At 38.8% G+C, this 26,354-nt stretch overlaps 1 protein-coding gene across 2 annotated transcripts in view; it reads right to left on the bottom strand.

The window, feature by feature from the left end:
* ripor3 (RIPOR family member 3) overlaps nt 1–26,354 on the bottom strand; it is a 57,164-nt gene that overhangs the window by 28,333 nt on the left and 2,477 nt on the right. Inside the window, exons 2-3 of one of the 2 annotated variants that reach the window (XM_006782988.3) lie at nt 15,136–15,228; nt 9,637–9,737 (exon numbers count right to left, since the gene is read on the bottom strand). The gene's annotated coding sequence lies outside the window, so the exon portion shown is untranslated. The remainder of the gene's footprint in view (nt 1–9,636; nt 9,738–15,135; nt 15,229–26,354) is intronic. The other variant, XM_006782987.3, reaches the window with a different exon arrangement.

Raw genomic sequence — 26,354 nt, 5'->3', positions numbered from 1 at the left:
ATCAACCACGCTAATGTTGGACCAGTAGAATTATAACAGAAATGATTGAAAACATGATCAAACCAAACAAGTGACAAGAGCTGAGACCAAACAGACTTTTGCTTGAGAAAGGATCTGTCACTGTTTACTCTTTGTATTAGTAACTGGATGTGTAAGACTGTTTGTTAAAGCCAAAAAATTGAATATCTTAAGTCACTTGAATTAAAAAGAAATATTTCCTCCTTTTTCTTTGTTAATTTTAAATTGATGTTCTTTATTTCCACAGTCACTCACGCGAACATTTAAATCCACAAGACCACCCTTACTCTCAGACAATCCAAAACAGGAAACAGAGCACCGACATCTGTGGGACAAATTAACCAAAGAACATCTTGAACAGGACCCACAAATATGTGCACAAACTGCAGATGGAGGATGCTTATGTATTCACTATACTCCGAGTATGGCAGCGTTGGTCTGTTGGCTCGCCCACACACCGTAGATTCAGGTTGAACAATCTCAGAAAATGGAAATAAAATCAATAACTTACAGTGTGCACCATTCAATATAAGGTTTATGCCACAATGGCGTTAAATTAACATTAGTACATTTTAAATGCAATGTTTTATGAAAAAAAAAGCAGAAAAAAACAAAACAATTATTTTGTTTTGGTTAAAATGCCAAATTAATTTTTTTTGTTTTGAACTCCTGACAGAAAAATTCGTTTTAGTGTGTGAAGTGTGAATCAATGCTTAAAGTCCTGCTGGCTTAAATACGGGTATAAAAATATTCAGTTTGTTACTTGGCTGATAAATAATCTTATTTTGTGTTTGATTTATAAAGTATTTTGTCTTCTTGTTTTTGTGAGAGGTGGTCTAATATACGTGTTAAGTAATTTAATAATAGTTAAACAATTAAATGACAAAAACGTACCTGTTTTTCCACTATCTGCTATAGAAATGTCTGCTTCTATAGTAGACAGAATAAAAGGATGACCAAAAATTTATAAAAAGCATAAAAAGTATCTTTTCCTCTTTCAGCTGTCTCAATCTGTTGTTAAAGTTTAAAATGATTTTAAAATGGTTATGATGAGGAAAGTGTTCATTCAGTTTTTGTGTTTGCATGAGCTTCGTTCTCATTCCCTCTGCTCAGCTGCAGCGACTTTGCTAATGAACCCAGTCAGTGCACATATACACCAAACAGCAGCCTGCAGAGCTGAGAAATGAAGCAGTTCCTCTAAAGGCCTCTTGTTACTGGCTCCAAAGGCATAAAAAGCATATTTATACCCTGATACAGGAAAGGCTTTGTTCCTGTTCATTTAGGGGTGTGAACATGTTGATTGACAGGTTTATACTGCCTGTGATATACACAGAAATCCCTTGACCTCTCCAAGTGTCTTGTAGAGTGGGCTTTGGTTTTTCAATGCCTTTTTTTGTTTTGATCCTGATTGTTTTTTGTCAGGGTCCTGGGTTTTTGATTGAAGTGTTTTGAGTTTCCTGTGGGGTGTGTGTTTGTTTGGTTGGTTGGGGTTTTTTTTGTCACTTTGTATTGTGAATTGTGTTCTCATCGTTGGTCTTTTGTTACTCCCTCAAGTCTAGTTTCTTGTGTTCCATGCTTAGTATTTCTGTGTATTATTTATCATCTCTAGTCTTTTGGTTATTAGAGTTCTCTGCCGTATGGTTACATCTGTGTTTCTTAGTTGCTCTGTCTCCACCATGTTAAGTTCGCGTCTCACTATTATACTTCGTGTTTTACTTTGTAGGTCTGTGTCTCATGTGAGTGTATCCTGCTTTGCTTCCTTGTCTCGTCAGTTCTGATTTCCCCCAGCTGTGCTCTCCTTCTGTGTCTCATTCCCTCGTTATTCCCCAGTGTATCTAAGCCCTGTTTTTCTCTGTGTCAGTGTCGCGTTGTCCCTCATTGCTGTGTGTTACTCTCTCTCCCTGTGTTTCCTTATGAACTTAGATTTCCCAGTGTAGTTTTGTTTTGTATGCTTTCCCCTGCCAGCAAATAAAGCTAAGTTTTTTGAGTTTAAACCTTGTGTCTGAGAGCCTGCATTTTGGGTCCAACTCCTGTCTGCCACACAGCGCTTCTAGACATTTTTTTGACTCTACTTCTGGTTTCAGGTTTTGTCTAAGCATTTTTTTTTATTCTTAGTTAAAACTCCTTAATTTTCTTTCTTAGGTCCCTCATTTGGATAACTATGATAGTGTGAGTTGTAGATGATTGCTAATGTCTATGAAAATGTTTATAGCTGCATCACCAGGAAATAAGAAAGAGGCAAAATAAGATTATTTTGCTAAGTTACCAAAAGAGCATTTCCTTTACGGCAGTAAAGAGAAAACAATAACAGAACGCAATAAAGGCTGACAAAGTGAAACGGTCAGTGGGTTTTATAGAAAAGTACTGTGTGTAAACACACACAGTCTGGATGCCATCTGCTCAGGCTCTTTCATGTGGTTCAAATGGCGAGTCGAGTTAAAGCTAAAACCACAACATGACTATATTTTTGCCATTAGCTGTTTCTTCTAAACAGCCTTTATGCAATGATCTGTGCATGATTGTGCAAACCTCCTTATTCAGCATGTTAATAAACCACAAAGATGTTTGGCTGAACTTTATTATTACCAACAACCCAAATTTGCTAAGGTAGAGCTGAATTGCCCCTTTTATCCGATTTTGCTGAACTGATATGTTGAACGTTATCATGTTTTCTTTTTTTCAGTTTTAGATGAAGATTTACATTCAGCCTAATTTTTGAGTCATAGTTGCTTCAGTCACACAAACATGTATTTATACACTCTTTTACTTTATATACACACACACACACACACACACACACACACACACACTACTATTATTATGATACTATTATCATAAAATGCTGGATCTTATGCATGTGCTAATGTGATTATCTCAAAAAATTATTCTTCATCCCTCAAAAACATGAAGCCATAGTTTTGAGTCAAATGCAGCTTTAGGTTTATTTATTCAAATAATTAATCATGGAAGAAAACCTGCTCACTAGAAACTGAATGTATGATATAATTAAAGTACTTAAAGTCAGCATTTGTGGGTGAATACTGAATATTTTTTGAATGTTTTTATACTTCAGCCTCTTTGGTGGCCCTGAGAGGTCGAGTACACACTGCAGCCAGAAAACGCCAGAAAGTAGAAAAACTCTGCAAAAGATAAAGGAAAAAAAATTACAAACACAACAGAAGTGTTTTTGTTAACTGCTTTCTTCCATTTGCTCAACATCTCTAAAGTTAGAAATATCCTGTCTCAGATTGATGCTGAAAAACTAGTTCATGCATTTATTACTTCCAGGCTGGACTACTGCAATTCATTATTATCAGGATGTCCTAAAAACTCGCTGAAAAGTCTTCAGCTAATCCAAAATGCTGCAGCAAGAGTACTGACAGGGACTAGAAAGAGAGAGCATATTTCTCCTGTTTTGGCTTCCCTTCATTGGCTTCCTGTTAAATCCAGAATTGAATTCAAAATCCTGCTCCTCACATACAAGGTCTTAAATAATCAGGCCCCATCTTATCTTAATGACCTTGTAGTACCATATCACCCTATTAGAGCACTTCGCTCTCGCTCTGCAGGCCTACTTGTTGTTCCTAGAGTATTTAAAGTAAAATGGGAGGGAGAGCCTTCAGTTTTCAGGCCCCTCTTCTGTGGAACCAGCTTCCAGTTTGGATTCGGGAGACAGACACTATCTCTACTTTTAAGATTAGGCTTAAAACTTCCTTTTTGCTAAAGCATATAGTTAGGCCTTAGTTATGCTGCAATAGACGTAGGCTGCCGGGGATTCCCATGATGCATTGAGTTTTTCCTTTCCAGTCACCTTTCTCACTCACTATGTGTTGATAGACCTCTCTGCATCGAATCATATCTGTTATTAATCTCTGTCTCTCTTCCACAGCATGTCTTTTATCCTGTCTTCCTTCTCTCACCCCAACCGGTCGCAGCAGATGGCCCCGCCCCTCCCTGAGCCTGGTTCTGCCGGAGGTTTCTTCCTGTTAAAAGGGAGTTTTTCCTTCTCACTGTCGCCAAAGTGGTTGCTATGAAGCGCCATGAGGCGAATTTTGTTGTGATTTGGCACTATATAAATAAAATTGAATTGAGTTAACACAAAAATGTGACAGAACACCTGCGAAAGTGACACCCTAGCAATAAACGGCTAATGACAAACATGTATCTACAGTATTATATGAATCACGTGATTAAAGCACAGTGACCTGCGTCTTTTTCTTCCTCACAACACAGATGAACCCTCCACTTCATTTCAGTCTGTCTCAGTTACAGTCTCTTCACGTTTTCTGTCACTTCTCTCACTGACCCGCCCTTTTATTGTGTCCCCACGAGCTCTACTATTTTCTTGTATCATTTTTTTTCTTCTTTTTTTTTTGGCTTAAAAAAATCATTCTGTTGTGTTTTGGGTGCTTCTGCAGGACAAGTGCACTTGTCCTCTCGGGGCCACCATATAAGCAGGAGTATCAATTTTAAATGTTTCATGCATTTAAAACACTTGGAAAAGAGCACGTGCAACAATACTGGAGGTATGGGAGATCAAAACTTCATAAAACGAAATCAAGGTCATCCACACTAAGTTTGGCACCCTGTGGCAAGGGTTTGAACCAATAGTATGGTAGAAATACTGAACCCTGCCAATGTAAGTAGTTCAGAATAACTCACTTTGGAGTCCTGACCCAGAATGTGAAACTCACACTGTGGTCCTGATGCCAAAATCAACAGAGTCACCGAGCAACCAAACTTAACAGATGGGGATAGGAAATCCAGGTCTGATCATTATGAACCAAAGTTAGCCAAGACACACACACACACATACATGCACACACACATATATATATGTACACACACTCGGTTTTTCCCTGTAGAGGAAGTTGAAGTGTCTTTTGTTTTACAAGGATAATATTTTTCAGTACATGTTTCTAGCCTCTTAAATCTAAATCTGTCCTTAAGGTAATCCTCAAGGTTAGACAGCTCAACAACATGCAGCGGCTTGAAGTGGGCCAATTATGCTTATTATAGTTCTTGTTTTGTCCTTGGACTCTACTAAAGCAGATTTGAATGCTTCATTATTTAAAACTTTCGGCATGTTTGATTTGATCATTCAACACTATGATGAGATAGATATGACAGAAAATAAAGAAAAGTATAAAAGATCGGCTTTAAACAGAAGTATTAATTTGTTTTACAAATGAGCTTCATGTCACGGCTGCCGCAGCAGTCGTGTGGTGTTTGTGTGAAAGGACCCAAAATGCAGGCACTTGCTGTGATGCGAGGGAGCTTTATTGGAGAAGGTGAAAATAACAAAGGCGAGGACAGAACTAAACATAAACCTAAACTAGGAAAACTAGTAACAAACAAAACCCGAAACCATAACTCACAGAACAACATGCAGTAAAAAAACATAAGGAGGTGACACAGGGGATGAGGAGTGGAGAATGAAGAGCAGCGAGACACCAAGTCACACAAATGGAGCGACGACGAACGGAGGCAAACAGTCTGGGGTTAAAACTGAAGCAAAAAGAACATGAAAGCAATGATTTGATCTAAAACATCATTTCCCCCTTCATTTGTGAGGTGGAAACACTCCACTCCACTTCGCTGTTGTTTGAGAAACAGTCAGGTGGGTCATTTCATTGCAGAAGCAAACAGATCACTCGTTGGTTCAAGTTTTCAGAAGTGAGTGTGGCACAGAGCTTAACAGAAGAGCAGCAGAGGTGAAAGAAAGTAAATAAACACGAACACTTATCTAGTAGGCACATACAGTTCATATCTGTGAATAAACTGACCAACAGGAAAGCAAAGGAGCAAAGAAAAGCAATACACAATGCCTACGAAGCCTTTAAAGACTGTTTAAGTTGTTAACAAATATGCAATAACTGCTGAAATAAATGAGTTGGAAAAGATGTACTACATGAAGTAGGAAGATATGCACGTGCACATTATTTTTGGTGGATTTTTGACACTGTATGCATGTAAAAAAAAATAAAAATTGCTGCTAAGCTAAGACACTACATTATCATTCGAAGGGCCATATTGCACTGCTGTACAGTTACTATAAACCGAAGCTTTGTTCTTCTTTCCATTTTTAAAGCTCATTTTAAGAAACAGACAGCTGAGTGGATGCTTTAAGAAATGACAAATGGAGAGTGTTTGTCATTTCTCAGTTTGAAGCAGAATTATATACTCTGGCTGAATGCCACATTAACCAGCTGTTAGAGGCAAAGAATGTGACACACACCGAGCATAAGCATAAAGTTTGTTTCAGTAGTCACATACTACACCTGTCTCCACCTGTCTGCTCTGTTACAGCAGCTGGCTGAGCACGCAACATTAGAAAAGAGCACAGAAATCATCTTTAAAAACCTTCAGATTAGTCTGATTAAACTGCATTTTTACTTTTTCTAAACTTTAAATTTGATCTCCTTCGAACCACCAAACATCAACCACATGTGCAGCAGAAAAAGACAGACTTACAGAGGGGAGGACGCAGGGTTGTGATAGTAAAAGATAATGCACAGTGAAGCATAATGAAACTTAAACAAGAAACAAAAACGGAATATTAGATCATTGTTGGAAAAAGAAAACTACAGGCCAAAGAAGAGTTATAATTCTAAACAGCGTATATAATATGATACATCCCAACAAAACCAGTTAAATGCTGAACATCTGTGGAGAATATAAAAATCACACAGACAAGAAATGTCCCAGATCCCCTTTAACAATGTTTAAAATCCTGACACACCCTGAACTTCTGTAAATGTGCTGCTTAAAGGGATCCGGGTTGCACTGACATGAACAGCTGAGGCTGCTGGATGTTGTAACTGCCAGTTTAAGCGATACATAGACTCTAAGTGTTTACAGTGAGAAAGAGCCTAAGTAGAGCCAGAGTAGAAGAAGAGTGAGAAGCTACATCTGACCGTCTGGCCTACTTCATATGCACTGACTGCACATGTTATTCTTAATTTTAAAACTTATTTCGAGCCTGAGATTTACCCTTAGATGCCTGAAAGTGGCCCGTTTGACAAACAGAAATCTTGCATACTGAGAGCGATGTTAGACAGTAATTCTACATTCCACATGACAATAAAACTGCATTTTTATTGGACATCCACGAGAAGACTTTTAAAGTTTTTGGAAAAAGTTCAGATGCAGTGTGTGGAAACAAAATGTGACACATAAAACTGTGCAGATTCATGACCAAAGCTGAGACAGAAATATGAATGCGCATTCTTCCTGTCTGATTTATAAGGCTGCATGTGCACCTTGCTGTGCTTTTTAGTCAGTACTAATTGTGAGTATGGGCCAACCTGTTAGGTCCTTATTTTTCACCTCTACTTCCTACTTTAACAGCAAGAGGAACAAGAAAGACATGCAGGTCTCTGACAGGCAAAATGCGGCCACCCGACAGGGCAAATGTTCAACTCCATTAAGGACGTAGACACAGGCTGGGCATTATATGTAGTAACTACTTTCTAGCAGAACCTCTCGCTGAATCATTTCTCTACAGTTGTTGCTCCCATGTGGACACATAAAACACATTCACCCATAAAAATTAGTATTTTCTTGTAAAATACTTTCCTGCAACAAAAGATCGCTATAGCAGGTAGCTTCACATGTTTGTTTTGGCAGAGGTTTATGCTGAAGGATTTGTGTCTCCAGCTGGAGTCAAACCAACAACCTTTCACTTCAACCAAATGTGTTAACCACGACACATCTGTAATTAGCACATAAAATAAATCAAACAAAAAACTGATTCAGATTAAACGAAACTGAACATTTTGCTCTACAGCTTAAAATATGTAAAAACTAATTTACAGATTAAAAATAATGAGGCATTCATTTGTGTGCTTGACCACCTTTGTTACTTGTACGTTCACGACCGCTGTTCCAAAACAAAAAGTTTTAATGTTGAAGCAGAGGTTTAATTAAAACATTAAAAATAATAATATTATAGCCAGTTAGTTAATGGCAGCACGGTACCGGTTAGCACTGTTGCCTCACAGAAAGAAGATCCTGAGTTCAATTCAGCACAAGGCCGGCGCCTTTCTGTGTGGAGTGTTCAAAGATATGCAGTTAGTGTTAGGTTAACTGATGATTCTACGTGTGAATGGTCATCTCTATGTGTTCACCCCATGATAGACCGGTGACCTGTCCAGTGTGTACCCTGCCTCTTGCCCTAAGACAGATAAAGATCGGCTGCAGCCCCCCGCATCCCTGAATTGGATAAGCAGTAGAGATTAAATGGATATTCTAGTTGGTTTATTATTATCAGTTTGCTACTGTGATCCAATCTGCTTGAAACTTAAACTCAAATGTTAATTATACTTTATTGTGTTTGGATAGCTGTGTTCATGTAGCTGCGGTAAATGAGCTGCATCAAACCTGAAATACAAAGTGACTGACCTGCGTCACAAGGAGCTGCGTGCGACAACAACCTCGCTGTTTTTTTTCTTATCTCTTGGGTAAACTATAGATTTTTTTCCCAGTGTATGATTTTCTAATCACTTTTGCTCCTACAGAATATAAATACAATGTCCATGAACGTGTGAAACCCAAGTTGTTATCAAGTTAGCTAATCAGCCTCGCCCACGTTATTCTTTTGTAAAAAACACAAACAAGCCCAATTTATTTCTCATCTGTAGTTTTTATTCATGAAATTACATTATTTGCACTCATATTTTGTTTATTTATTTTATGATCAGTTTTAAATCCTTTCTGTTTCCATTCAGCCAGGCCTCACACCAGTGATTTCTCCAATGATTAATTAGCTGCTTGTTAGCTGGAGGCGGTGCAGGCCACTGACTGCAGCTGCTGGAGCTGTTGTTGGGAATCAAAATCTACACGTTTCACTGTGATTGAAAAATAAATTATTGGAACAACTTGAGCAAATGAAACTAAGAACAGTGAAAAATTATATTAATCAAATAAAAAAGAAAATGCTGTAATTAAAGGTTTGGGTTTTGTTTTTGTTTTTACTGAAGAAAAGAATAAAGAATAAATTATGTCTGGAATGTGATTTGAATGAGAAATGAGGGAGACACATTCCTCAAGAGATAAGACAATTTGAAGGGGAACAAAGGGGGAGAAATGTGTGTGTGTGTGTGTGTGTGTGCGTGTGTGTGTGTGTGTTTGTGTGTGTGTGGTATCTGAGCATATCTGACCAGGCTGGGGTGCCATCTGGTCTTAAAAAGTTTGCTGTGACCTGCAAGTGATTTACTGGGTCCCATGCAGTGTGGAGGTGGGAGGTTGGGGCCTTCGTATGTTTTGTATGTTTTTAAGTGTGTGTGTGGATGTGAACACATAAGTGTCTGAAATGTGTCTGCTTGTGTGTATATGTGCATGTTTTCTACCACACATGATGTGCAGGCCCCTTGTGAGGGTCTGCTGCAAGCTAACAGCTCTGTGACCATGCCAAACACACACACACACACACACACACACACACACACACACACACACACACACACACACACACACACACACACACACACACACACACACACACACAGAGTTCCAAACTGCATGCAAACCTCAGAAGGATTTAATTTCCTTCTTTCTCTTCCTCCCCTGCAGGGTGTGGTTGTTTGACAGCGTGTTTTAAATGTGGTTGGTGCTCACTGGTAATCACTCTCATTCTGGTCGGCGTAATTGAGCTCATTTCCACTTCCACATTCACTCGGGTTTGGCTTTGTAGTCTTCTGTTACTTTTGTCGATCACACTGAAAAAAGCGAGAGCCATCGATGAGACACGTTTGTAAGGGATGTATAGGAAATCCTGAAGAGTTATGGGACCATAGGCATGTCTCATCCTATGAACACATTCTTTCTCAGGAGGCCTAAAAAGGGAATTTGAATTGCATTTGCTAATTTTTTGCAACCATCACTTACAGTTGCAGGATGTCGGTGTGCATGCGGTATTAGAGGAGGTTCTCTGGCAGAACCTCTTCTGTAGCTCCATAGATTTTGCAACACATGACATGGACATACTTCTATCCCAGCACTGAGACGATGCAATATCTGTTATTAAAATGCACCCTCTGGCATTTAGAGATTTCTGACTGTGGTGCTGAATTTTGTTGAGATGCTGACTCACTGTGTCAGAATCTCAACAAACTTTTTGATTTAGAGTAACCGAGGGCCTTTCGAGTTTACTTTGGTCGAGTGATGAGGACAAGGGGAGCGATTCCATGGCAAACTGTCTTTTAGCCACATTAGCCAAATTTTATTTAGAAAAGGTAAATAAACAAACAAACTTATAGTTTTTGACAATTCCTTATTCAAACACAACAAAATAAGTTCTCGGTGTTTTCCAGAATGACTTTTGAACACAGATGAGGTGCATACCTACTATAACCTACAAGAAGCCACAAATGCACATCACTGCAAACACTGCAGTTATTCACATTAGTCTTTCACCGAATTGAATCTTACCTTTGCAAAACTTTAAGCCTTTTGTTTAGAGACCTCTTTCTGGTTAGTTTCCATCTCACTGCTGCCCTTTCATTAATTTTCTAAGAAGAAATATTAACAGTCACTTTAAACTTGTTAAAGACTCTGGCCCGTGGGCCTCCTAACTCCTTTGAATCCTGGGTCTGTGCCTGGAAGTCTCTGTCAGTAATTCCTCTGAGTGTGCGAGTTTCTGTTTTCTCCTGTTCAGTCCTTGTCTTGTCTCTTGTGCATTAGTCATTAGAGAAAACATGTTTTCTAGTTTCAATCTTCCATTCTGCCGTCTTTATTTTGTTTAGCTTTATTTATTTATTTCTATTTCTAATTGTCTTTCTTATATAGAAATATATATTTCCATAATTTTCCCCGCCCTCTGCTAACTCCCAACAGTCTCTGGCTCAGATATAATCCGTGATAATTAGAGGAGAGCTTTAAATTACTTTGAATGCTCCTCAGGGATTTTCACCCAATTTCCAAGTAAACAAGAACCACAAAGAATCATTTATCTTCTCGAGAGCAAACCTACGAATCTGTGAATGTTGTGTTAGTGTAGTTAGTTGCGATAAATCAGCAGATGAAAGAGATTCTTCAGCAAGATGAGAAAAAAGATAGTGTGAAGGGATTTGAAACATTTAATTATCTTCAATTTAAATTGAAACATTTGCTAATACTTAAGCTGTTTATGTCTGGTTTTAGATCATCACTGACACTGGTTGACACTTCTGGCTCATTTCCAGCTGAAATGTAATTGGCCGGCTCTTTTTGAAGGGGTCAGAGGTCAGAGATGACTCATGTCCCCCAGGGTGAAGAACTATGTTGTTCTGGATGGAGGTGCACATGCGTACACACTGTTAGCTCATGACATTCCTAAAATAGCAAGCGTAGCTGCTGGGTGTTTAACCTACTCTGTCTTCTGTAAGCTTCAGTAATGTAATGAGTGCTGTGCTGCTGCGGACTGCTGCAGCTCCTCGAACATCTACACCGTGCTGTGGCAAAGTATGTGCTCACATCCCCAGTGGTCTGATACTGGGGATGTGAGCATGAATGATTGTCTGACTCCTTGTGTTTTCCCTGTGATGGAGTGGTGAACTGGATGTTAGAGAATAAAGATGTTAGAGAATAAAAACAAAATGAAGCATTTGTCCCACATCCACTTGGGGAAAATGTTTTTTTTCTGTAAAGAAAAAAGAACCCAGCCACCAACGGGCAAAGCAAACTAGCACAGTATAAACACAATATCCCCCACTGTTTATCTTTCTGTGCTCTTCGCAAAACATTATGGGTACACACTGATGCCAAGCATGGTCCTATGGTTTCAGGAGAAAGAGGAAGCACTAAACTATCACAATAATCTGTCCTCACAGAAAAAATGATCATATCTTTTACTGGTTTCCACACACAGATGGGTGTGTCTACACTTCAGATAACTGATCAGATAAACCGGCGGAGTGCTCTGGTTTGCTGTAGGTATAAAAACTACCTGATCAGGTTTAGTTTTGCAAATATTCACACATTAGAAAACTTAATGCTCCATGGGTGCCGAGTTCCCCTCCATCTACAGCATACATTTTACAGGCAATGATTCCCATTCCCATTAGAAACCACCTAATTGTGAACTTAATCATCGAGTCTTGAGTAATTCCTGCTTGCAGAGTCGACTTATCTGGTTGTTTTCTGGCCGGCTCATCCACATGGGGAATTTTTGGCTTGAGACATCATAAATTCTCCCATTATAATCAGAGGGTGGAGAACAAAGGAAGAGAGAATTATGTCAGGGTAAATATGTCACACTTTTCTGTTTTGGTGTGTAGCCATTTCCCTGCTGAAGAGTCTGAATAACATAAACATCTAAAAGCATCGCAGTGCTACGATCCCCGGTGACTAATGTTCTAATCATTTAGCAGAATCAGTCCCTCGTGTCCAAACCACATGCTGAGGTTTCTGTTTTCAGGTCATTTGAACCATTGTTTTTAAAAGTGAGTGAATTAGCACGGAGCTGGACATCAGCTAACAATCTGCTCTGTCAAAGTGTCAAATTGTTTAGAGTTAGAGAGTCTGCAGAGCAGAGGAGGGATGGGCATGTTAGGAAAGAGAGATGGTGACACATGTTAACGAGGGGGTCAGTGGGGGTAAAATACTCAGATGGGAAATACTAGTAGAAAGTCTTGACAACATTTTGCCTTATTTACCCTGCATTTTCCTGCTAATTTATCTACAAGCATTGCTCTTGATTGAATGTTTTGGATTTAACTGTAAACTACAACTTATACCTAAGAACGTGAAACACAATTTACAATAAAAAAAATTGGTTGTTGAGTATTTTTCACACATCCCATTTCACAAAGTCTCTTTTTTTGTCCCCATTAAAAACTGAAATTCAACTAGAAAGTTCGTAATTCTTTTAATTAGAAAGTACATTAAACTTTTTAAAACATTGAATTTATTACATATTGACATAAAAAATACCAGCTAATTATTAAAAAACAACCTTTCAGGAAGATAGTTCAAAAATATGTTGCTTATGAAATAAAGGTTTGAAGACAATGTTTGTTTCCACAGTGCAGTAAAACATGGGCAAAAAATTATTTTGAAACCCAGTGATCTGTTGTATTTCAGATGTTTTCATATGGAAATGATTAATCAATAGGAGACAACTAAATCCAGCCTAAATACATTATATATTTCATTTGAGGCAACACCCTGGGCACAGTCTGCCAATCTAACAAGCATGTCTTTGGACTGCGGGAGGAAACCCACAGACTCCAGGAGAACATAAAAACACCACACAGATGTATCATCTAGCCGCTACACTTAAACCCAGAACTGTCCCGTTGAGAGGAGGCAACTAATTACTGCATTACTGCCACGCCTGACACAGTAACATCCACCCATCCATTTTCTTCCACTGGAAGAGGCCGGAGCCTATCCCGCCTCCTGCAGGGGGAGAGGTTGGGTACACTCTGGACAGGTCACCACAGTAACATGTTTGATCAAACAAAATATCACATAATGGTCCTTTAGATTCGAAATCGGCCACAGGCATGAATATGAGTGTCTCTCAACATGCATTAACCCTGTGACAGACCGGTGATCTGGGATATGCTCCAATCTCCCAGTGACCCTGAACTGGATAAATGGAAGAGGATGGATGGATGCATAGAGTTTTAAGCTTTGCCTTACTCTTTTTCTCTCCTCTCCACTTGTTTCCTTATTCACTCCCTTTTGTTTTCAGGTGCTGTTTTGGAGATTATGTATCGGAATTTAAGGAGCGAGACCACGCCTCCAAACACGCTCCTTCCGGTTGTCATCTATATAGGTTTCCCAGTTCTGCAAAGTGTTCATTCTCGTTTACGTGCCCCACCCTCCCTCACTCCTTGTTCTCAGTTCTTTAACTTCTTCACTCCTATTTAGTACATGGGGATCTGCCAGGCCCGGGAGCTGTCGCCAGTCCCCCTCGAGGCCTTCCCCAAACCGCAGCTTAATTCATATCCAAGCATTCACCTAGTAGGTAATACTATAAACACTGTCAAACCTAAAATGAGGACGTGGGCCCGGCTAGTGAATTTAATGTTTCTTCTTTTGTCTTTCTGAAGATGGATGTTATCTCTTTTTTTGTACCTTTGTTGGATAGTTTGGCATCCTATCTCTATGATGCAGTTACAGTGTCTGCTTGAGTTTCTCTTTTGTTTACATTTTCACTGTGACAAGTAAAAATACAGTTATATTTATTTGCTGCAGGAGTGCAGTAAGAACAGAAATCTGATTGTAGTGTTCTTTCTTTAAAAAACAAAACTACACTACCAAGAAGACAGATGAAGACACACAACTTCTATATCAGGAAATAATATAAAATATTGACACTGGTAACTTTTAGGAATATTTCCCATTTTCCTTTTGTCTGCTGACTTGTCCTCCACCTCATTCTGTGGACCTCCCTAAGTCCTCTCTTGCTGCCTGTCGCTTAACCCCAGCCCTCTCTCCCTGCTGTGTGTTGTGTTATGTGGTAATATCCAGGGTTCCTGTGTGTTTAGACCGAGATAGGGCAAAGATTAAAAGACTCTGAAGTAATTTAATCTCTTAAATCTATTGACATAAACTCTTTCGCACACAGCGTACATCTCTATTTTCCTGTGGAGATACAAACATCTGGACTCACGTCCATGTACACGAGCACACACGCACGCACGCACACACACTCGCACACACACACACACGCACACACACACACGCACACTTGCCTGGTTTCTCTACATCCTCAAAGATACAAACATCTGTACTTTCCAGCACACACATACACAACCCTGCCAAAGACAAAGGCATGCTTGCGTGCACATTTGACTTGATCTTCAAAAGATGAAAAACATCTGTCTGGCCCAACACACTTGTACAGATGTGCACACACACAGTGACTGTTTACATCAGTGTGCACCGGCCAGTTGATGAACATAAACCTTATCTGATTATGTTCATCAATAAACAGCTTGGTGTGGAACTATGTGAGCAATGGCGATGATAACTTTGGCATCCAGATGTGGATTATACTTAAATCCAAGCTGTTTATGTTTATCAGGCTAACTTCCAGTTATTCATGGGAGCAGCAGGATCCAGAGAGAAGAAGGATTTATCGTGAACTGACAAAACATGCGCCAGTTTGCCACTTTCTGTTCTTACTTTGTTGTCCTGTTTTGTCTGTTTTGGAGACGTCCAAGCTGTAAAGCTGTCAGGGCTCAGTTCCAGCTGCTGTCACTGCATCTTCATACAACACTGAAACAATAAGAAAATGAAAAAAGGTTGGAGTCTGCCGTAAAGTGTAGAATGAAAATGAAACTGTTATGCTTTAAAAGCACTGCTGTTTTCATGCATGATCAACAATCCACAAATGCCTATTTCTGATCACAGTAGCTGCGTAAATTTTTAAGCTGACCTAAACCTCAGAAAAGGCAGAATCTGTTTGAAAAATAAAATGAACCACTTCAGTTCTTTCAACACAAACACTGAAATCAACTCAATAGATGTCGTTTAAGTTTATATTTCTTTATCTCCAACATAGAACTCTCAGAGCACTTCACTTGGCCTGGTCAGTTGTTGCAATGTTATACATAATCTCCTTGTGCTGAACATATTAATTTGTTTTGTTTGCTGTCATATATGTAACTAAAGCTTTGTATGGTCTACAATTAAACTGTATGCAGTATATTATAATAAGATTGCCAAAGGTAGCATGCATAAATAAAAAGCATTGGTCCTAGACCAGAACCCTGTGGAACTCAATGACTTGTTTTTGTGTGTGTGTAAAACTTACCATTGATGTGAATAAACTAGAATCTACTGTATAAATATAACTTAAACCAGGGCAGTGGGTTCCTTTGACCCAACGATATCTTTGGTGTCAAATTCAGCACAAGGCTAGAGCTTTTTTCTTAAGATGATATGCCAAGTGTTATAATAAACTGTAAATCTTGAATGAAACTTTAATCTGAACTTTGCTGTATGATTTGCAAATCGTTAAATTTCTTTTTAGAAATATAGGGGAGGTTGACTTCAGGTCTTTAATGCTCTCTCAGATGTGTGTCTTGTCTTGGTTTAATGCACAAAGACTCACAGTAAGTTTGTTTTAGGTGAGTGGAAAGCAAGAGGGAATCCATATTTAGTCTATATGGACTAAACTAAGAGTGAAATGTAACTATTTCCATTTTTCTGCACTCTTATTTCCTAGTTTGTGTCTCTCTGTCGTTCTTTTCACATTTTTTGATCTTTGATGAGAGGGACACAAAAAGAAAGAAATGGATATGAGAGGAAGAGGAGGACAAGATGTGGAAAAGCTCTGGGTTTGTAATCATACAAACTCCCCACAGTATTCCTCTTTGATTAAACTGGCTGTCTACACCACCTAAACTGAGCTCCAAGCATGCTGAACAACACACCGCACAAATGTAGAGTTTCAATTTTTATGCAAAATCACACGTTTTTCTATCTCTTTTTCCAGTACAAACATAATGTGGATTATTTTTTCTTCTCCAGTTCAAGTATAAATTTATGTTTGCATACTGTATGTTAACCCTTTGTGCGTGTTTCTGCCTCTATATAACAGCTACTTCAGAACAAATGAAATTCTTATCAGCTGTTGTATTTTATCTTTAGAGATAAATTTGACTCTGTGTTGAGTCTACTGCCTCTGTAGGTTTTAGCTTTCCATATGCTGCAGACACTGGTTTTTTTTGATTTAAGACACTAATAGATTCAACAAAACATGGAAGGAAAGATGCTCACAGCAGATGTATTATATGATACCGGAGGGTCCTGTGGCAGGAGACTGAGATTTACCTCAACTACTGGTGGAAGCTTGTTAGAATTTAAAGCTGTGATATATCACACTGTTTTAATGACAAGACCAGTCCTGCTTTTCAGTGCTGAGTTAAGACAAAATCTGTAATTCAAATCTGTACATGTAAAAAGCACATATGAACCCAGCACCTGCATTCAAACTTATGTTTGTGCCATCATGCAATTATTTAATGAAAGGAGCTGTTTCCTTATTTTGTATTCTTGGACTCTATGAATGTAGCTTTGGAATTAAATTGTGAAACTTGAACAATCTTAGTGAGACTTGCTCTCTCTGACATCACACAGAACCAAAAGCAGAAAAAGACAATGTAGGTATTTAAAAAATATATATATATATTTTAGGGTTTGTAGCCTACAGAATAAAGCACCTTGAGCTGATGGCTTTATAAGTAAAATTAAACTGAATTTTCTGAACTCGAGTTTTTAATTCAATGCAAACTGATTCTGCAAATGCACAGAATCGAGGACTGTTCAGGGCAGTGTATGTGGCACATGGCATGTGAGTGTATTCATGTTTGTTTTTCTAGGCTTTATGGAAATCCACGTCAGTTCTACTCCTGGATTTGAGCAATGCTCTCAAATGTGGTCAGTAGAAAGAAACCATCTCTTAAATCTGTGTTGATTTGATAAATAAGTAACCAAGTGTAAACGGGATCTTTCCGTGTTTTCCTGCTGCCTTTTCAGACTTGCATTTGGTGAATTCAGATTGCCAAAAACATAAGACAGAAGCAGTAGCTGTGTCCTTTTAGTCATTTTAAATGTGCCCTCCTCTATCTGCTTGGTTTCAACAGCATCACAAAATTAAAGCTGTTTTAACAGTTCTTGCAGAAGCTTTGTTTGAATTTGCAGCTTAAAAATCCACAGAGTCTGATGATTTTAGCAGAGGATGGGGAAGGAAGCACTTTGCATGAGATTACGGCACCAAAGGGTCTCACAGATGTTACTGTGGTTTAAGATTCAATAACTTTAAACCACTGACTTAAAGTTAGCAATAGGCTTCTAGAGATCAGCCTTAAAAGTTAAACAAGTTTGGTTTCTGCTACATTAACAAAGATTTATTTCACTTAACATGTTAATTAAAATGACAAATGGCTGCATTAAGGCTGTACTTTCCAGTTTATTTGACCAATTAAAGTGCAAATACAAATCATTATTAGCCTTATTCATGCAGTACTGAAAACACACACACACACACACACACACACACACACACACACACACACACACATACAAATGAAAATAAGAATAAGGATCACAGTGGGAACTTGTTGTGTCGTATTTGATACCCAGTGGCCCTGCAGGGAGTGAGGCCAGCGAGTTCAGTCCAGCAGGGAGCAACTTCTGCTAGAAAACACGACTCACACACACACACACACACACAAACACGCACACACTCATACATACATACAGACAGCAGGTGGAGACTTGAACTCTTCTTTTTAAATGCTCAAAACTTGTGTAATGACTAATTGGCTGTTATTTAATACAATGACATTCTCTGTTGGCGTCCACTCCACTCATCAGTTCATTTTCAGGTTTGAAGGTTCAGGTACGGCAACCCGTAATTTTATTTTATTGACTGCTCTGAACTAAATGGTGATCATAATTTCTTAATGAATCCAAATGGAGGCTTTGCATGGGTTCGTCTAACCATGAGAATATTTCCCTAGCATTAGCCTCTTCTAATAATCCTACAGAAACACCTTCAACACTAGCCATACGCTAGCTACTGTAAATAAGAGAAACTAACCCTACGCATTAATCTGAGTGTGGCGGGGCGTGGCCTGCGGTGCCGTGCAGAGGAGGCGGGCGCACCTGTACGGCATCGCAGGCCACGCCCCGCCACACTGAGCTTATGTTTGCGCTATCATGTCACTGTCACTTCCAGTTCCTCTATTACACATGGAGGTAAATGTCTAAAGAAATCAGGAATTTCAGATTTTATATTCAGATCTGATACATATAGGAAGGTTTTTAGTAGAGTTTTTCCTTTCAAATGATTGATTTCACTTGTCATAATGTGAGCTATTGAAAGGGCCCTGTGGTGTAAGCTTGGCCAATCTGGAACTTCAGCCAAGCATGAAATGGAAATTCCTGTTCTGCCTCCTGAGGCTGTAAGCATTTCACTCAGACAAACGGGACTTGCGGGGGGCATCGAGGCTCCCAATCCACCCTAAAACACAACACTTGTTATTCATTTAACCTCAGATCAGCTGTAATTTGTATCTCCGAGTCAAGCAAGAGCAAAGAGATGTTTTCACTCTGACTCTTTTCTCCTCAGCAGGTACAACAAAACACACCGATGCTTTCTTATCTATGTGCAGTCATGACCAGGTTTCTGAAAGGCTGCTATAGTGAGCACACGTGCCTAATTGACTGGCACACAATCACAGAGAACAGAGATGCATGAAATAAAAAGTATAGGTGTCATTTGCAGAGGTAGTTCACATGCTGTTTTTTAAGAAAAGGTGAAAAAAGCTTACTACGTGCTGTGGTTGTTAGTGCTGCCATGTGATTCTGTAACCTCCATAATGGAAAAAAAGCATGACATTTTTTAACTTCTAGCTTCACTTAGATTTAATATGAATTCTGCAGACGCTGTATGCCCAAGCAGCTTCGAGAAGCAGGTTTACTGAGTCGTCTGGATAAATTTGCTGAGTACACCATGCATCGCTGTGCAAGTTTTGTCCATCTGCCTAACACAGAGGCACACGTTATCATCTATCAACAGCAAACAGAAAAGCCTCCATGCCATATGCTTAGAAATGATTAAAATAAAACATGCCCCTCCATATGGACACAAAAGATCACAAAGATATTATGATCATATCGTCAGTGTTAGGCGTAGTGCCGTGAAAACACGGAACACACACTCTACTTAGCATGAGACTGACCTTTACATTTATCTTCATAGCCACTGTGTATTTGGAATGCTTTTAAAACTGCTGACCTGTCAAGGAGAATATCATCATTTTGACCTGAGTGGTTGTCTGTGCTGAAGGAGGTGGGCAGTTGCAGTGTGTTTTGTTATAATAGACTCGTGGGGCTTGAAGATTATTGTAAAACCTTTAAAAACAACCAACCAAGTCTGAGGCAAGCGTGAAAGCATCATGTCTGTGTAGTTAAAGACATAACATAATTACAGTATTTGTACAGGCATCAAATCCTGGTTTAAATGTTTGTAAAGCTCTGGTGTTGAAGAAACAATACAAATGCATGCAGACCAATTTGTTGGTCTCTTACTTCATTTTTTTGTAGCTTACTAACATCCTGACAGCATTCTTGAAAGCACTAGAACAATTTAATTTGGATGTTTTCAGCTGCAACATGAAGTTTATAGATTTTTTTTTATTTTGTTGTAAGAATAAAAATTGACATCCACTCACAGCTCTGCTTGTTTCTTTGAAATTGTGCATGAGTGTGCAAGACAGGTTTATGGCAGCATTAGCACCCAAACTGCTGTGCTGTACTGTGACTATAATGTAAGGTACAATGTGTGCTTTGTTCAGCACTGTGGCCATTATACAGCTGTTACCGACGTATATGCTCAGCTCTAAAAGCTTTCTGTAAATGTGGGAACATAAAAATGAGTGAAAAGAAGGGTTACTGACTAATTACATAGATTTCCTGCAATAATTTCCAACCTAAAAAAGTCATAAAACGCGTCTTATTGGGCTTTTTTATTATTATTGTTATTCACATTTTAAAACTTTAAAACTGAGGACAGTTAAAGAGAAGTAAAACACTCAAGAAAGTGTTAAAAATCACACCTGAAAAAACACATTTTCTTTATGTATAATATCTATCTTGTCTGAGCAGTGAGGTAATTTTGTAGCTCTGAACTCTGGTAAAATAATAAAAGTTGCTGTGGAGTCGAACGTCAGAGTTAGTTATTGCTTCACAGCTTATTCTACAGTTGCAATTTTTAAGAGGTCGTGGAATCAGACTGATGAGCGCCATCTTGCTAGACTGGACCCCAGATGACTGTAATTCACCGAGCAAGCTGTCAGGTCCATGTACGCTAAGTTGTTTTTACACATGAACTGCAACCCCGAATCTTTCTAGACATCACGCGACATGTGAGAATGCAGATTAGATATTAACTGGTCCAGGTAGCTCCCTCACCTGAACCACAGGCTCCCCGCTTTTCCTGCTGCATCTCTAACAAAAATATCCAGAACTGATTCCAGCAGGTTGTCCAGAGTTTATGAGTGAAAAAAGCATATTAATGTCTTTCTGTGTGCAGGAGAAATAAGCTCTATAAAACTTTAAACAAAAACAAAAGACTCACTATTCATACCTAAAAGTATGAATGATGCTCAGCTTAGAGCAACGAGATTCAGCTAAGTGGTTCCCAAAGCAAAGATCAGGCCTCTCCAAAAGTTCTTCAGATAAATGTGACAGTTTTTGATGATTAAAGGGAAAATGGAGACACAAATATGTTGGCTCTTTCTGTGTGGAACAGTACTAGTATTAATATAATAATACCATAGTATAATGGTGTTTGACTGTAGTTTAAAATTAAACCATTAAAGTTTAAATTATAACTTTTTCTTTGGAGCAACTGCTTAAAACTCACAAACAAATGCAACAAAAGTGTCCCAACTTGACATTAATGTTGTTTGTAAGGGGTCACAAATACTGATACGAGTTCTTAAATCTTCAACATTATGTTATTTTCTACAACCTCATCATATGTTTTAATGTAACCTACTAGAACCTTAGTGAACCTTAGTGTCATTGAATCAGCAATCACTAACACTGTTGTGTATCTCAAAACTGTATCCGAGTAATGCACGTACAGTAATGATGCTAAAAAAGTGCTTGAACTGGAGTGTGAATGTTAGAAAGCACATAGATGTAAAAAAAAAAGTGATTACATTAATAAATGGGTGAATAAGACATCCTGTATGAAATAACTTCCCTTTTTATAGCCCCAACAGCACTCTTGCTTCCAAATTACGGATTAATTGAAATGAGATTCCTCACATTTTACGAGTTTTAATCAGAAACTTCATTATTACTAATAAATTAAGAAGTGTAGTAAATAAGAGTTCTCCCTGAGTGCAGCAATAGATGCCTGACTATCAATAAAAACACTATTAGCCTTGGGGACATAAATAGAGGGCTTATTTTTAAAGATTTGAAGCATTCTTGGTTTATTATTTAGCGCTGCGCAGTGACTTGTGACAGGAAATATGGCAGAGCTGGTTAACAGTTAAAAAATCCACAGTGGGCCAAGTGTGTGTGTGAGCCTGACTGTTCAGGACGCCTAAATATACGACACATCAAAATGATTTTCTACACATTGTTCTCACAGGCAAGATTTACCAGCTGGGTTTAAACAAACAGTTTTATCTGAAGACAAAAAAGCCATACTGGAACTACGTTGCCATGACAATGAAAAATAATTGCTTTTCTGACAATGAACACATGCAGAGTACTTGTTGCTGAAAAACCTGTTCGACCACAGCCACCAGGTCAAAACTCGACACATTCCAGTCATCGTCGGGGTATTTCGCTGTAGTTAACATGAGTTATGTAACGGGATGGCGTACTGACAGTAAGAGCTACAGATCTGTTTATACATGCACAGTACACCTGACCAAAACCAGTTAAGAGACCAGTTTAGCTGAGCTGAAACCACTAAGTGACTGAGTGGGTAGTTTTTTTACACAAGTTTCTACAAAAGTCCCTTTATGTATTGAGACAAAAAAAGTCTGTGTTTGTCTTCACTCCCACTAAAATAAAGACATATGAGCAGTCATGGAACAATGGAAATATTCCCTTCCAATAATCTGATATCCACCATTGCAAAAGAAATCACTCCTACTCTTGAATTATTTCCCCCATTAATTCAAAGCACATTTTAGTCCTGAAAAAGATTTTGTGAAGGTCCTAACCGCAAATACAGATGTTTTGAGATAAGAACAAACACTGTTCTAAATGGTAATTTGATTTAAGCCTATCTGTTATTGTTCTTTCTCAAAACATTTATAATTATAAACTGAAGCTTACAGCATGATAACATGTACAGCACGAGCTTGCCAATCATTTGTGGGGATCCCAGAGGTTTTGTTTTGTAATTTTAGAGTTAGATACCACTCATTCAGGGCTTTGATTTTATCAGGTCATTATGTGTCAGTCACTGATGATAGTCACTGTGGCTATTTCTATTACTATTTCTTCTCTTTCCACAGACTGTATATAAAAAAAGAGATGTATCTTCCAGGTCTCAAAAGTGAAGCCAGTACAGTCCTTTAAGCCTTCTTTTTTCTTATTGTGAGCAGGACCTGAGAACCACTCTTCAGCACTCTCGCTCTGTGGCCTCAGTAAACATTTCCTGATGAACTTATGTTCCCAATCACCTGCTTTAAGTCTAATTAAAAACATTATCACATTTATTTCATAGATTAGAGTCGAACATCAAAATAATGCAGAGTATGCTTCAGGGGGATATGAAAGTGTATTTATAGTGTGCCTGAGTGTCCCATTCAGATCCTGCATTTGCTGATGACATCTGCTGAAAACAGTTAATGACCAACGTGTGATGCTGTGTTGGTTACATTGTATTTATACAGACTTCCTCATTTCCAGTGTTAATGCAAAGCTGAGCAGCAAGCTTCTAATTTAGCACATCTCTGACCACTAAATGTTTTCTAACTCTCATGAGAAGAATAGTGTTGTTCTCTAGTGGCTCATTCCATGTCAACTGACCAAATTTAAGAAAAAGCTTGACCATCTCTCACTTCCCTGAAAAACTTTCCAAGGTGATGATGCACTTGTCAAGGAAAACTACCAAATTTTAGCTTACTGCTGTTACCTGTTTGGACATAAAAATATTTTGGTGATGAATTTAGGGGAATGGTCAAACCTCTCTTCTTTTCACTTAACTCTACTTTCTCCTGAGCACAGGATTCTTCATCCTCATATCGGCTTTGAACTTTTTTTTTTTTTTTTACAGTGGGACAGCCCAGTGGAAGAACATGCTGCTCAGAAAAGATGGCTCAGAAATGCCCCTAACTTCATTACAAAAATATTTTTGTGAGCAAACTAATAACATTAGAAAGCTAAAATAAGATGTGTGTCATCACCCTGGAAATCAGAGCTGGTCAGGCTGTGAGCATTTGGTCAGTTGACATGAAATGACCTCAGTCTGTTAATACATAGTCACTCACTATGTATTAACAGACCTCTCTGTATTGAATCATATCTGTTATTAATCTCTGTCTCTCTTCCACAGCATGTCTTTTATCCCGTCTTCCTTCTCTCACCCCAACCGGTCGCAGCAGATGGCCGCCCCTCCCTGAGCCTGGTTCTGCCGGAGGTTTCTTCCTGTTAAAAGGGAGTTTTTCCTTCCCACTGTCGCCAAAGTGCTTGCTCATAGGGGGTCATATGATTGTTGGGCTTTTCTCTGTATCTATGAAGCGCCTTGAGGCGACATTTGTTGTGATTTGGCGCTATATAAATAAAATTGAATTGAATTGAATTGAACTCAGTGTGTCTCAAGATTTCACTTGATTTGGTGCATAGTTTGGCAATGAGCGTGGCATGTACATTGGGTTTTACATAAAAAACATACTGGGTTTTAAAACTGGTAACAACATTTTGAGAACAGCAGGAGGGACCCAAAGCAATAAAGTGTAGCCGCAGAGCTAATAAATGAGCTGAAACTCTTTTTACAATACTGAAGGGAGCAACAGATTAACTGTAGGTTAATGACATCTTCTGACATTAGACACTTTAAATGCACACATGCCTGCTGGATAAATATTGCATTCATTTTTCTCTATTTTTCACTTTCCTTTTTACTCACAGATGACAAATCTCAAATCAACCCCAACAAATTTTCACAAGATAAAACAAGCTTTGCATAGATCTGCTAGCCAAAGCTAGTCCATCGCATCCAGAAATGTTTCTAGAAAGAATCTAACATGTCACTGTGGTGTAATTAATCAGGCTCAGTGTAGTGCTTCCATCTGCTCTTCTGGATTACTTCCCTCAATTGACACTTAATTTATTTGCTAGCAAATAAACAGCTTTGTGGGGCTTTCATTTGGCACATAAAAAGATCATGTTCTGAACAAAACATTTTCATGTGGGGCAGGAGGAATAGATTTCTTCAAGCTGTGGATTTTTTTTTCAGTTCATCATTTTCTCCAGAGGGGTCATGGACCTAACCTGGAGGTCACAGAGCATGGGTCAAGATAAGCTTTCAGTGAGTCTGTGCTCACGTGGGTCCCGTAAAAGCATCTGGTGGGTGATGTCATGATGTTAGTGTTACTAATGTGCTCAGAGGCAAAGCAAAAGTGGAGTGATCAGACAGTTTTAGCTGTACGTCTGCACACATGTCACACGCATGCAGCATTTACCTCAGATTTGTACATGTAAACACCAACGCATACACACATATGGCGCACAAACTTCAAATGTTCCTCAAAAGTCCAGTGTCAAATTTTGAAATACCAAAGAGCGTGATCAGCATCTCACTCCGAATTTAAGTAGCTTCTTCTTTTTCCCATGCATCACAAAAAAAAATGGCACAGAAAACATATCCCAACCTTCACCCCTCACGTGCGTGGAAGAATTAAACCCAGTATGTTTTTATATTTATATCTGATCCAATCACACAAACACAGTTAATTTCTTTCCTAGACTGTTGTGCGCTGGAGTGGTTAGAAACTAAGTGACTGCAATCGTGTATATATAAAACTGATCTTCTTCGCTCCGTGAGTTTACACTTGTTTATCTCAGGTTAGGTATTTTTTATGTACATTATTTCTTTAAATTAAAAAAAATGTCTGCAGATTATGTAATTTATGTTGTTTTAGTGTTGTCATGTCATACCTCTTCATTGCTTTCTTTTCAGCAAGCAAAACTAAACCATGCATCGCTGCAATCGTTTGGTAAAGCGTGAGACAAACACATCTACACAATTGACTTGCAGGCTGAAAATGACTTCATCAGCTGTCAGCTGCTTAATCCACCGTTCAGTCTCCCCTCTGCCACCCATCCTTTCAAAACCAACTAGATAAAGTCTCCTCAAACACAGCAATCAATGTAAATCTGACTGATAACAAAACAGTGACGACAACGACACCAAATAGCTGCATGCTTCATTAAATCATAAAGAAAAATGCTAGTCTGCGTCCCCACCACTACTGTTGCCATTGTTCAGAAGTCTGAGCCAATTAGTGTGGAACCAGCAAATGTGGAAGAGTGACCGACACAGACAGCCCAACCACCTTCTTTATTGTTAAGTGTCTCTTGATCCCCCTCAGGCGCATTTTCCTCAGTGACAAGTGTTAGCATTTAATTCAACCACAATGGAACCACTGACCTCCTACTGCGTCGATCTAATGATCCGTGTAGCCAAAGCCACACACAACACACCACATGAACTTAACAAAACCAGGGAAGACTTGGACTAAGAAAATCCCCCGAAAATCAAAGGAGCCAGGAAATAGATGGTGAGAGAGAAAAGAAAGAGACATAAATACTGTGCAGGAGAATAAAATGAGAAGGACAGAGGGGAGGGAGTGGGA

Source organism: Neolamprologus brichardi, chromosome 5 (genome assembly GCF_056152115.1).
Source record: "Neolamprologus brichardi isolate AB-2024 chromosome 5, ASM5615211v1, whole genome shotgun sequence".
Classification (NCBI taxonomy): domain Eukaryota; kingdom Metazoa; phylum Chordata; class Actinopteri; order Cichliformes; family Cichlidae; genus Neolamprologus; species Neolamprologus brichardi.
This window is presented reverse-complemented; position numbering and strand designations above follow the sequence as displayed.